Source organism: Charadrius vociferus, unplaced genomic scaffold (genome assembly GCF_000708025.1).
Source record: "Charadrius vociferus isolate BGI_N301 unplaced genomic scaffold, ASM70802v2 scaffold370, whole genome shotgun sequence".
Classification (NCBI taxonomy): domain Eukaryota; kingdom Metazoa; phylum Chordata; class Aves; order Charadriiformes; family Charadriidae; genus Charadrius; species Charadrius vociferus.
The window spans coordinates 1,628,750-1,642,227 of record NW_009646744.1 but is presented as its reverse complement, the minus strand read 5'-3'; positions in this window follow the sequence as shown (position 1 = coordinate 1,642,227).

Below are 13,478 nucleotides of genomic sequence, written 5' to 3'. Positions count from 1 at the left end.
GGGCCCGGAGGGGCGGGGCCAGGGCCGGAGGGGCGGGGCCGGGAAGGGACAGGCGACTTCTTTTACCCCTAAAGCGAGAAAAACCCCCATCTACAAAATAGGATTTAGGACATAATACCCAGCAGGTGACAGAACAAGTGTATAAGCAAAACAAAGAAGCGCGATAGGTTTATATAAAATCAAAAGGATCTGCGGATTTTTGCAAAACTCTTTATTACTAACTTTAAATGAAATGGAAACACTGGTTACAGTTAAGTCTCTTTCCAAGTCTCGCTGTTCAGATACAACACTACTAGAAACTTTAATTAAGGACTGACCAAACTGACTCATCTGCTTTCCCTGGAAAATGGAATTAAACTAAAACAGCATATGATGTAAGATTAAATTAAGCCGATTATTTTTAAAAGGCATAATTTAGTATATGTGTAACATCTATATAACGATTCTTCACAATCAGCCATCTGTAGGAACTTTGTTTTTCATCTACTAGAAGTTGAAGATAATTATAAAAGAAAACAGGATTTAGTGTTTAGATGCACCTTTTCCCCCGTGCTGCGTACGGCAGACACACCTGCCCGCCACAGACTTACGGGCGACCAGTGCTGACATCCCTTCACCACGTGAACGCTTCCTCACTTCAAGCTGGGCATGGGAATACAGTCTCAAATACAAAAAGTCCTCAGGGAAGACTAAGAAATAACAGCATTTTGGCCAGGATATACAACACAGTTTCACAACTTAACAGCACCGCAGATTTAGCTAATCTCAAGTGCGTTACAATTCAAGCTGATACAGTCCCTTTAAAAGTAAACATTAACATGTTCCAAAACTCCTAAATTAACAGCAAGTGATTCTGATAGGCTTGATTGACGTACCTTAATCAAGAGAGCGGAGGATGGACAGTAAGAGAAAAAAAGGCTAAACACAAATCTAATTAAACCTCCTTGTAGGCAAATCTTCGTACCTACACAAAGAACATGAATTTCAATTTTTCTGTCCATTCCGCACACATCGCCTTGGGCTCCAAACCTGTCCTTTCTGTGCTTAAGAGATGATGAACCAAACCAGAACCAGTTGCACGCAAGGTCTTTAGGTCTTTTTGCTCCAACAACCAGCCCCTACAGCACGCCAGTGCAAGGAGCAAACATCTTCCATCGTCTCCGAGCACTTTAAGTCAAAGTCTCATAGAAGTACACTTCAGATAACAAGAATAACTGAGCAGTGTTAATGAAAACCCTCTTAAAGATTGATGTATAATACACTTACTAAACATGCACCTACACTGCACAATTCCTAGTGATAAAGTATTATCACAGCTCTTGCACAGACTGACTCACTGTAACCGATTCCATTCAAGCCATTAAGACTTCATCATGTCTCAGATGTGACAGCGCAGCCCTATTGACATTGAACAGATTTCTCTCCTCAATCGCTGCACAAATAAGCTCTTCTGTTCTACCCGTGAACCGGCTGTGACCCATAACCTTTATCCACTAATATGGAAGAGCCCATTTCCACTTTGAATGAAATTTTATGTAGTCATTCTTCAGTTGAAAACCAAAACATGGGAAAATGCCTTCCCTTTGAGAAAAGCAGAACAAGGGTAGATATTGTTGCGGCCTCAAAATGAATAAAATTTCCTTCCCTGGGGCAGAGAGCTAGTCTGGTAATTAATTATACTTTCTCCAAGAGTCAGACAAAAGATGGAAATAAGAAGCAGCGCTTTTCGTAACTGAAGGGAAGGACAAGAGAGACTGTGGTTCATGTTATTTCTGTCCTCCTATATAGCCGCATCACATCAAGAAAAACAAAACTTGGCACTTTTCAGGCTGCTACAGCCAACTCCACAGTTATATGCCATATTTTCTCCTCTTGTACTCTCCAATTAGCTTGTCAGTATTGGTCTGTTTCCTGTATAGAAACTACAAAACAGTTTGAGGCAAAGTGAGTACTTTTTCCTAGGACTGCTACAATAAACTCCCTCACAATAAACACCTCTTATTCCGAACCATCCTTTATTTGAACGATCATCATAATCACAACTTACTAGATACGTAACTTTCTATTTTGCTTAAAGCTACATCAAGGAGCTCACCTCTATCTCCTGGAGGCTCTAGATTCTTGCATAATTACCAGTGGCTTAGTCTTTGCAAGAACAAGGATATTGATAATTAGAAGCATACCTGAGAGGACTCCAAGGAGTTACTGGCACAACTCATTCTACTAATGCTTAAAGGAAAGGTAACTTAATGGCATCGTTTTTAACCTTGAGCTATATAGTATGTTTATACAATACTTGTTCATAGACTAATCTAGCAGCATGCATTTGCACTTCCTTCTACCCCAGAGCAAGAGGAAAAGGCTCAGGGTCTGAACTTTCACAGGTATTTTCAAATGTAGTCAAACTAATTACAGTTGTGGATTTTATACATCTTCTTGACATGCTCTTTTTGGAAACACAGAACTATTTTCCAGGGCATGAATATTCTGAGTGATAATACTGAAAAACAAACTCAGTCTTCAAGAGGTTTGGAAAGCCATACTATCATTTTAAAACACTGAAAAACTTCCTTAATGTCTACCAAAGAGTCTAAGTAAGGAACGTTGTAGTGAGAACAGTGTCAGGATTCAAATTACTTTAGCCTGCAGTGAACGCAACTGGAGAAAAAACGTACTCTTGTCAGTGTTTTCTAAGGCAGTCAGCACACTGCTGAAGAATGACATTTATAGATTAACAATCCACAAGCTGAACTGGGAATCTAACCCATGTGCCACGTAGCGTGAGTAGTAACCTGAAAATCCAGAAAGCCAATATCCAGCTCTTGAAACAGTTCAGCTATGGAAAGGGTTTTTTCCACTCTTGTATTCAGGTAAGGCACCTACTTCCCCTGCACAAGTTTGAAGCCGCTAGAAGAAACAATGACTAAGATAGGCAATACTATAAAATTACTGAGATGAAATGGGAAGAACCCTGAGATGACAGCAGTTGGGCAGTGGATATGCCCAGAATGATGACAGTGCTGATCATAAAAAGCTAGCGTGCAGTGATGGTAGAGTGAAGACAACCTATATTCACGTTTAGAAATCAGTTTACAGCAGAACACACAGAATTCTGTACCTCCAAAGTTCTGAAGACCAAAGCATTCAGATAGTTTAATGGTGGTGTACTACTGACTTCTGAGTCACTGAGAGTACATGCATGCTTTACATGCCCATTTCCAGGACATGCAGTTACCTTTATAAACAGTGTTAACACTTCTTAAATCAAGTAGAGGTCACATCTGTAGATTCTAATGCTACTAGAAATCTTAGCACAGCAAGAGCCAAAAAACCTCAAACTCAATTAACACAATTTGGTCTGCTGTACTTGAGTCACACTTTTTAAAAAATCTAAATGAACTGAAGAATGATCTTTATGAAGACCTTACAGGAAAAGACCTAGTTACTTGTACAAAATAATTTAACATTACGTATTTGAATAAAGTATTTGCAAGCTTACTGCTAAGCATTATACTAAATTTCAAATGATGTATACACCAAAAAAATACAGCCATTAATTACTGGTTAGTAATTCTGTTTCACCTCCCTGCCACAGCAGCAAGACAATTATTTCTTCTGTGGACTCCTGCTGAAACCCAGAAATCTCATCTGTGTTTACAGTAGATCCAATTTTTGGTACTTGTAATAGTATCTGTGGAAAAAAGGGATAAGTTAAATACTATCAGTAAAGTGGCACATTCAAGTGTAAGAGAAAGGTCATCAATCTGACGACTTCAGATATTCAATAGATATCTACCCTATCATTTGTTTGGGGGAATCTGAATCTTGCAGGTCAACTGCCAGTGAGAGGAGAACAACAGTTTTAAGTGTATGTATATTCCTAATGAAGAAGTGTATCATCTGAAAGACTCCTTGAGCAGAGGTGAAAACATTCAGCATAAAAAAAACCCACCATCACTTTTAGGCAGTCTAATTCCCAATTCCCAGGCTCCTCTAGAAAAGCAGTAACAAAACCAAACACCACCACTTGCTGATTTCTGAGAACCATTTGCCTACCAAGTACAACCTATGTTCTGTATTACCACAAACCTCTTGGGTACATGACTTAACACCCTTGTTCTTTGATCTGTACAGAAGCATCAGATGGTTGTCATTAATACACACATACACACACTTAATAGCACTTCCCTGCATTCTAGATGCTGTAACTCAATCTTTAATGAAGCAGGAAATATTTGGACCTAAGAGACTGCAATTCCATTGAAAATGTAAGTATATTCAGTATTTTTGGAAGTCGTTATGCTTATGCAGTATCTCTGTATTAGTTTAATACAGCATAAGTAACAAATAAACTTGCAGAAAACTTGCAGACATTGTCAAGAACTACTTTAAACTTAGGAAGACATATGCCATCCAGTGGCACACTGAGAAACTTCAAGAGGTCAGAAAGGGAGGGAATTTTACCTCGATGGTAGTGATGAGATAGTTTTGTACACAGTTCTCCTTTTTGTTTAAAAAGAATCTAGGAAGTGAAGAAAGGAGCTTCCCCTATGTTAAGGGTCTCAGGAAAAAAGAACAGAAACCTATAGAGAGAAACTGATAATCTTTAAAGAAAAACACACCCTATTACTTGAACTGCTTTCAGGACAAAAAATACCGGACACTGAAGAGCTCAGTTTAGCTAAGCAAGATACAAACCCCATCAATGGCTGAAAGCTCAAGTCAAGACATATTCACCCTAGAAATAAGGCACAGGATAATAATTTACTAAACAAGCTGGTATCTTTTCTAAGTAGGCTCCATACCAGCAGCAAAGCTCAAAGTTGAGTTTAGAAGTAACTTGAAGAGGTGCAGATATTCCCAGAGTTACCTAGTGGCACCTTCTGGCCCTAATGATCTAGCCTATGAAATAGCTAGACTGTATTAATTCCTGTGCTAAAGATCCTCAGAGCAGAAAGCATTAGTGTAGTCTGTTAGTGAAGTACTGTTGCACAAAAACACTCTTAAGTCAGAAATTTGAAGTCCTCAGCCTCGTTTACTCTTTAGCCTTGTGGTTTTTCAGACTTAAAAAAAAAAAAAACAACCCAACCCAAACACCTTTAAACACTCAAATAGCCAGTCATCATCTGCACAGCACACCAATTCTATAATCTATTACCTTCAGGCACTCCTTCGGGAGGGCGGAACGCTTTTGTGTTAACTGGAATTTGGTGAAGCCTGGGAGGCCTCGGGCGCGGTGAACTTCTAACAATGGAGCAGATTTCTCGTCTGCCACACAGAGGCTGAAAAGATTAACGACATTTCATTCACACAACTATTTCCATTGAAGAAATATTCTAGCTTTCTTCTAGGGCAATCAGAGATGACATGTAGGTTTCAACAGACACGATTACAAGACATTTAAGACTACCTGTCTGCAGTTAATATGCTATCAGAAAGGGTGATAGAAAGCTTCAGAGCTTAAACATTTTCTTCAGCTGTTTGTAACACTGTAAGGCTTAAATATATAGTACATTACATACTAGCGTGCCAAAACTGGGTTTAAAGAGCGCAATAAAATTAGAACCTTAAAAATATTCTTTTCTTCTGGACTTTGAGGAATAATTTCTTTTTCTGAGCGCAGTGATGCAGGAACAATTTCTTCTGAATTTACACATGGACCTGTGGTATTCAGGAATAGGTCTTCCCCAGGTGAGGCTTTGCACACCGGTGACAAGCTAAGCTACAGCTCCATCAAAATAAAAAATATACAGCAATAATTGCCCAATTAAATAATAGACAATTGAAATTGGCCAACACTTGTTGGCTCCTGCAAAAGATGTTCAATTGCTTAAAAAAATATGATTTAGGACTCCAGTCATTCCTGCCTTCAGCCTCCAACAAGACCCCGATGTTCTCTACTTAATCTAGTGTCCATAAACTCAAGCATGCTTGCAACAACATATTGAGTTTTACAACACTAGGAAAGCCCAGTATGTTTTTCTGCCAAATAGTGTGATGCAAAATTAAGCAGCCTTTCTAAAAAAATGTACAGTTGGCTGATTCAGTTAGGAGCTACGGCATGACAGTGACAGGGATGTCAGTTCTATTCCTGCAGAGAGAAGTGGTAGTACTATACTACCTTTACTGACAAAGAATTCAGACTGGCGTTTAAATAGAGTTTGTATCAAAGGAGCAATGCAAGTAAAGCTACTATGTGCTGGTTTTACATTAGAAGATACTGCAAAAATACAAGCCAGATACCTAGGTTTTTTGCTGTAGTTTCTTAACTGTCCAGCTGATTGAATTTAACGTGTCATCTGTTGAGCAATTTGTACTGTAGCATAATTATAGCCAGAATTGGACTGTGTCATGAAGAACAATTTGTTTGGGTTTAATCATTAAAAAAAAGTACCAGGATAGACACTCATATCTACGTTTGCAGACTGAGCACAACCAAGATTTTTTAGGGCTTTATTTTCCTCCATGATGAGCATGGTAGAACACATTTGCTAAACAAAAGCATAGAATTCAGTACCAGTTTCCAATTCTTTGCCATTTACTATTAGTCCTACAGTGTTCCCCTAGTACCCAATACTATTTATAAGAAGTCCATTTACTAATAGTTCTTTGCATTTAACTACTGAATTCCTGCCATTCATTTTTTTTTCGTCTTACAGTCTCCAAAATTAAGACAAAGAATCGGTTTACTGCAGCAGAGAACACACATATTTCAGGTCCCCTTCACAACTACAGGATAAAGCACTTCCTACCACTTCTCAGATTTAATTGTAATTTTTGTCATGATTCAGAACTCTCACTTGAATTTTATGCCTTTGCTAATCAGCGGGACACAATGGGAATACTACCACCACAGCATCTGTCCGTTTGAATGGCAGCACTTCTGCTATCAACCCCACTGATGTGGCTGAAGCGTTTCCTCGGGCATCAAGCTGACTCAACGATGATGTACCTTCTCCTAATGTACTAGAATTTTTTTTCTTTTTTCTTACACTTCGCCCTTTTGGGCTTAGCAGTTTGATTATCAGGCTAAAGGGTGAAACAATTACATTTTGTGTTATAAAGTGAATCTCTATAGTCTGCTAAACACTAACAAAAATAGTCCCACTGTCATACTTGAGCTCTACACAACTAATTCGGTACCACTGACATAGTCAATCTGAAAAACAGTGAGCACCCATGACTATTGCTGCTACCCAGAGGCAGAGGCACGCTACATCTTCACTCTCTGCCGTTGTCAGCAGGCACCCCTTTCAAGGGAACTACTACACTTGTAGGTGGAGTCTTCCACCTATACAAGGAAGGAACAAGTCATCTATGTTACAACCTGCCTGATTTATTAAGGATCTTTCACCTTTCTTTCCGGTCCTAACGGTGAAGAACAGCGCATACCAGTTTTTAGGTCTGGAGTTCTCTCTCTCGCAGCTGTAATTTTACAGACTTTTTTTCCTGTGATAAATTTCCAACAAATTAATTAACTTTGAGACAAAGACCACAGCTACTCTCCAACCCATGTCTTACAGGATGGTTTCAAAGAGAGATCATTCCAAAGCCACCCATGTAAACAAGCTTCCTCCCTTCAATATAACCCTCATCTCCCTCTCCCCCCAGACAGGGCTGCTTTACTCCTCTCCCTTTCCTTGAGGAAAACAAGGTCGCTTATTAATCTTAGGTTCACCTGGCTATTTACTGCCAGACACACATACTGTGGGAGCAGAGGAATTGCATAATCTCAGCAGCCTTTGCCAGTGGCAACTTCTGCTGCTATTACAGTCCAAATTAAGCAGGGGAAAATTATGTGGTACCTGGGCCATAGCCAGAATTGCATCAGTCACAGTTCAGAACTGTAGTTACATGAGGGACTCATCATAGTATGTGTGAAGCTGATATGAAATAAGTTCAAGTAAAGAGCATGACCCAAACAGTTCTGTTTCTTGATAAGTTAAATAAGAAATGCTAATTTTCATTGAGCATCACAAGTGATTAAACAGAAAAATGCAAGGTTTGGGGGTTTGGGGTTTGTTTTGTTTTGTTTTTTTATTCTTGTCCTAACGCATTAACCAGAATCAAGTCTTATTTACAGGGAAGATTTTCAATTCACACTTTCCCTTCTAGACACAACTGAGCTTAGCCTGTGCCAGGGGAACAAATGACCCAGTGGAAGCCTGGTTCTGATATTCTGATAGTTTGGGTAGAACATTCTGTTGTCTCACAGCTAGTACAACTGCTTCAGGTTGTATTTTACCTGCCAGAGTAGTTGAAACACTTAATGCTGAAGAACTGTAGCTGCAATTTGGTGGTCTCCTCCTAGAAGACAAAAAAAAAAAAATTAACAACTATCCTGAATGAATGTTAACATTAAAAAAAAGTTTATAAGGAAATCATAGGAAAAGATAGACTGAGCGAACACGGATAAAGCTTATTTTTAAAAGCATTGTTACTGAGTTACTTCACCACACTTTACAGTTATTTGATAGTTTATCATCAAGTCACACAGCTTATTCTGAAAATACTCGCAATTTAAGAGCCAGAGAAGACATTCACTAAAGTAAAGTACTCAGCACTGAAGCGTACAAGGACAGAACATATTTAAGGAGGATGCAGGGGAAAACTGGGTTCACGAGAAAATTCAGATTGAAATCTGTAACGCTGTCAGATTGGTATAAATGAGTTCTGAATGGAAATGTTTGCATCTAAGACTGGAAACAGCAGCACAAGGGTTAGAAGAAATGATACTATTCCTAGAAAAACACTCACGTGACTCAGATTTTTATGTCAGGACCTGAAGGCAGCACTGTGACAAGGCCAGATCCTTCACTGTGCTAAAACCACACCACAGATGACCCGTCAACAGAAAACCTGGCATCCCAACAACAGGAGAGTTGTAATAGGGTTGCAGCATATTACATACCCCGTGCCACTTCCTGGTAGGTATGTATTCCAAATAAGAAAAAACTGACAGTGGGCAGCAACCTGGCCCAAGATTTACAAAGGCTGAAGTCAGCAAGAGTCTAAAGCAAAGAAGTGCCCCATATAAGCTGATGATTCCTAAAGAACCTAAAAGATCTGCCCAAAACCTAATTTTGTCCTGGGTAAACACAGAACACCAGAGACTTAATGAGGACTTGACAACAGATACCCTTCACACTCCGTACTGCACCAGCAATCCTGGCCAGACCACCTGGGCACACACTTCTTGCTGCCTGTGACTGAACAAAATCTAACAGAATAAGTGCTACTGGATAAATGCCACCTATTTAGGGATTTTGTAAATAAATGCCACTTTCCCCTTCCATAAAATCCTTCACTGAGGTTTCTTACATTGATTTTCCTACACCTGCAAGACCAAAACAAGTCTTTAAGGCAAATTCTTACCTGACTTAATGCACCAATTTCAAAGTTAGTGAGGACACAGGTAGCTAAAACTCAACAGAAGTGTTTGCAGGATCTGAGGTTCCATACTGGCCTTTCTTTTAAATACCATTCAAAAGAAAAATCTGAACACTTAAGTGCATCTAAGAGTCTGCTTTGCAGCTTACCTTCTAGTGTATCGGTCTTGAACATTGTTGAGTACAGGTTCTGAAAAACATAAAAGCTAAACTTTAAAAGAAAAAGCTAAGCAGACCAGACAATGTTTTAGTGCACACTATACTATAAAGCAAAATATAAGACGCAAGCACAGACCACTAACAGGGAACTGTTTCCCATTATGCAGATATGCCTTAAATTATACAATCATTACATATTTTATACAGGTTCCTTGCACTACAGTGAGATTTGTTTACATATATATTCTTAAGTATTGTAGAAAAGAATTACCCAATATTGCTGAAAGATTTGAGATCTGTGGTATCTTATCTATGGTCACTGCTTTGCTGGAGTCCAGGAGAGTAGAGTTCTTGTACTTGCCAGAGTGCTTAGTGTAAAATTTACTTTGTTCTTCTGTATAAAAGATACAAATGCAAGCTTCTTACGCTGAAATTCATTAAGTTATTAAATTTGTGACCAAACTGAAAACATTAACATTTGTAAGACAGGAACTTTAAAGCAAAGTGAAAGCATTGCCCTGGCTCAAACAGCCACAGAAAAGTTTGGAAGGAATTTGACTCAAAGCAGATTTGTTGGTCATCCCCAATAAGCAGTTAGTGTCAACAGTGACTATTTTAAGTTTACAGTATGAGTCACGTTACACCAGGACCTGATTCACACTGCATTGGAGAACCAGATATATAGATCCCATGTTAAGCACTAGTTGGCTTACAGCAAAAATCTGACCTGGTGAGCCACACCAAGAGAGACCGCTAGTATTTCTATTCTAGATAGTCCCCCATATTTTCTTCATTAAGTAAAGCTCAAAAAAACCCAGAAGTCTCACCTGAAACATCATCTCTGAATGTTTCTGGTGATGGGCAACTGTTCAGGCTGTCAGTAGCACCTGTGTTATAATCTGCAGTGGAGTCTACATCTAAACACTCTAGGAGAAAGGTTGAAACACCTGTGGGAAGAGTCATACCTGAGCCTAGAAAGAGAGACAAAAAAAAGGAGGCCATCAAAAAAAAGAAAGTATCATCTTCTTCATAGAAGGATTTTCCTTATCTAAGTTTCATTCCTGTGATGAGCTAAATATTGTCAAGTCAGTATCTTATACTGACTCGTAATACAGTTAAAGAAACAAATAAAGGGCATCCTGAAGCCCAATTTACACCGCCATAAGCTAACAGAAGGCAGCTTCCTTGCCCTAGGCTCACTAGAAATACGTGAAGGATTTAGCCTCCGATAAGGCAACTCTTAGGCAGGTTTGTTTTCAAAAGGACAAACTATTTACAAACAAGCTTTTAAAAATGCAGGTTTAAGTAAACTGAAGGACTCATGTCAACAACTAGTTCTGTCAATGATAAAACCAGGATTATGTGGTTTTCAACAGGCTGGGCTCAAGACTTGTCTCAGCTCTTGTAGGGCTCCTGTCCTGTCTGTGCTGCTTACAATCAATTGACATGAACCAAGCCACACGCTGGAGTAAGAGGCAGAAGTCCAGCCAGTGGTCTCAAAACCTTTACTTTCTAATATCACGCAGTCAGAGCCAGTACAAAAACAGCACACCAGTATTTTTATAGAAATATAATTAGAATTATATAATTAATTTTACGATTATTTTTATACAGATCTAAAAATATATTTAATAATACGATGTATTGCCATTATACTCACTTGAAGTCACTTCAGCCTTTTTCAAACTTCCTTTATTTTCAAAGCTGATTATCAGGGATTCCTAAAATCAAACAACCAAGACAAACAACCTGAGAAAACAGGATGTGGACAAAGAAATCCATTTAAATGTATTCCGACACTAGTAGATGCTCAGAAACTTACTATCTGGTACTTCACCACTTAAGCTTGTAATTCGTACCAGGGTTTTTCATGCACCATTAACAAATCTGCAATCTGGCTTATGGCTCTAAAATCCATAATGAATACCCAATCATTTGATCCTACAATCTTTGCTGGATGAGACTTCCAGTGAAGGTATACGGACATCAACTGAAGTTATGCATGAGATAGCGGTGGACTAATAAATTTCCCTGTCTTTTGATTTATTTTCTTTTATTTTTAAGAGGCCAAATTCATGCTGCTTACTTTCAGAATCCTAGACCATTTCTATAAATACAAACAACTATGTTGTGTACATAGTATATTCCAGGAAACTAAGCATTTGCAGGGATTGTAAGTAATTGGTGGACTCTAAATAAAAGTTAGCATTTTAAAGAAAAATAGTTTCATACCAGTATCACTTGAGCCCTTCGCTGTAGCAAATTTTAGTTCAAACACTCGGTGAACTATTTTCTTGCCGTTGCAGTATTAACTGTCCTGTAACACTTCTCCTCAGTCATCTCAAAACACTTTGTTCTAGTTTTACTGAGATGAGGAAAAGCGCAACAGTGACTTGCCAAAGGTCTGTGTCCAAACTAGAAGTGAGCAATTCTCTGGAATCACACTCTGATGAGTTATCTTCCACACAACACGCTGCTATGGCCTTTCCTCGTAACGGCTAATTTGTATTGATGTTCTCCCATGCTACCAATAGCTCCAACAGCTTTTATTCTGGCCATAGACATGGCAAAGTGTCACTAAAATACAGGACCAAGTTCAGCCTGAAAAATGCGCGCGTGCACACACACACACGTTAACTCACAGGAAATTCTACTTGATTAGAAAAAGAATTTAACACATCACATCTCTTTGATTTATCCTCGGTAAATTACTAGTAGATAAAGAGCCAGAGAGAAATCTCACCTTCAGCACTACAGGGCTTTTTTCTATTTTCTCTTCTTTTTTTCCCAAGTCCATTGTTTCTTTGACACTCACTTGATTGCTGCAGTTGAAGAACAGATCTAAGTTCAATACACAGAGCTACACTGTTGTAGGGGAAGGTGATAAAAACCACAAAACGTCTTTATGAGGTGCCAACAAATAGTCTGACAAACACCAGTTTACTGAAAATTCAGACTGCATATCTCCAAGACACACCTCATGCAGGCAAAACAATATAAATGATTAGTTAGTGTTAATAATGGTGTATTTGCACAAGTTCTAACAGACCTTTGGTTGCATGAACGGCTCACTTGGGTGACTTCAAGATTTTCTTTAATTTTTGGTAGTTTTTTCACACTGGGCTTTCCCTTCAGGCCTAGAGAAGAATAAGTATGTAGTTCAGTAACTTTAGTTTTAATATTAGAATTTAAATTATTATTCTTAATAGGGTACCTTTAGCTGTTTCCCTTTTTCCATGCCCACAACAATTTCTGATCCTATTATCACAAACATTGTAAAGTCTGAATTTGCTTTACTATTTTTACCCCCGCTTTTTTCATTAGTTTATCAACAAGACCAAAAAAAAACCAAAAAAAAAAAACTCTCTCCACACCGTAAGGGACTCGGGTAACAATAAACCACTTCCCAGCCTCACAGAATCACCGAATGGTTTGGGTTGGAAGGGACCTTGAAGATCATCTCCTTCCACCCCCCTGCCTCGGGCAGGGCCACCTCCCCCCAGCCCAGGTTGCTCCAAGCCCCGTCCAACCTGGCCTTGAACACCTCCAGGGAAGGAGCTTCCACGCCACAGGACCCACTCGGTTGGACACAAACCCAACACTACACAGCCCGCGGGGGGGGAGGGGGGCGGACGACGCCGACGCCGACGACTCCGAAGCCACACATTTACCACATCACTGTTGATAAGAACCTTCCCCAGAGCCCCAGAGGGTGACTTAACCTGACCCGCATCCTTACCCGCTCTTCAAATCACCATAAAACCATAAGAACTCGACAAAGCACAGCACAGGACCCTCTTCCCCCCGCCCGCCTTCACCCCGGCCCCCCAGGCCCAGGCCCAGGCCCAGGCGCCTCCCCGCTCTTGCGACTCAGACCTCCCGGCCCTGCCCGACCCCCGCGGCCCTTCGCCCCCGCTCCGCGGGACCGGG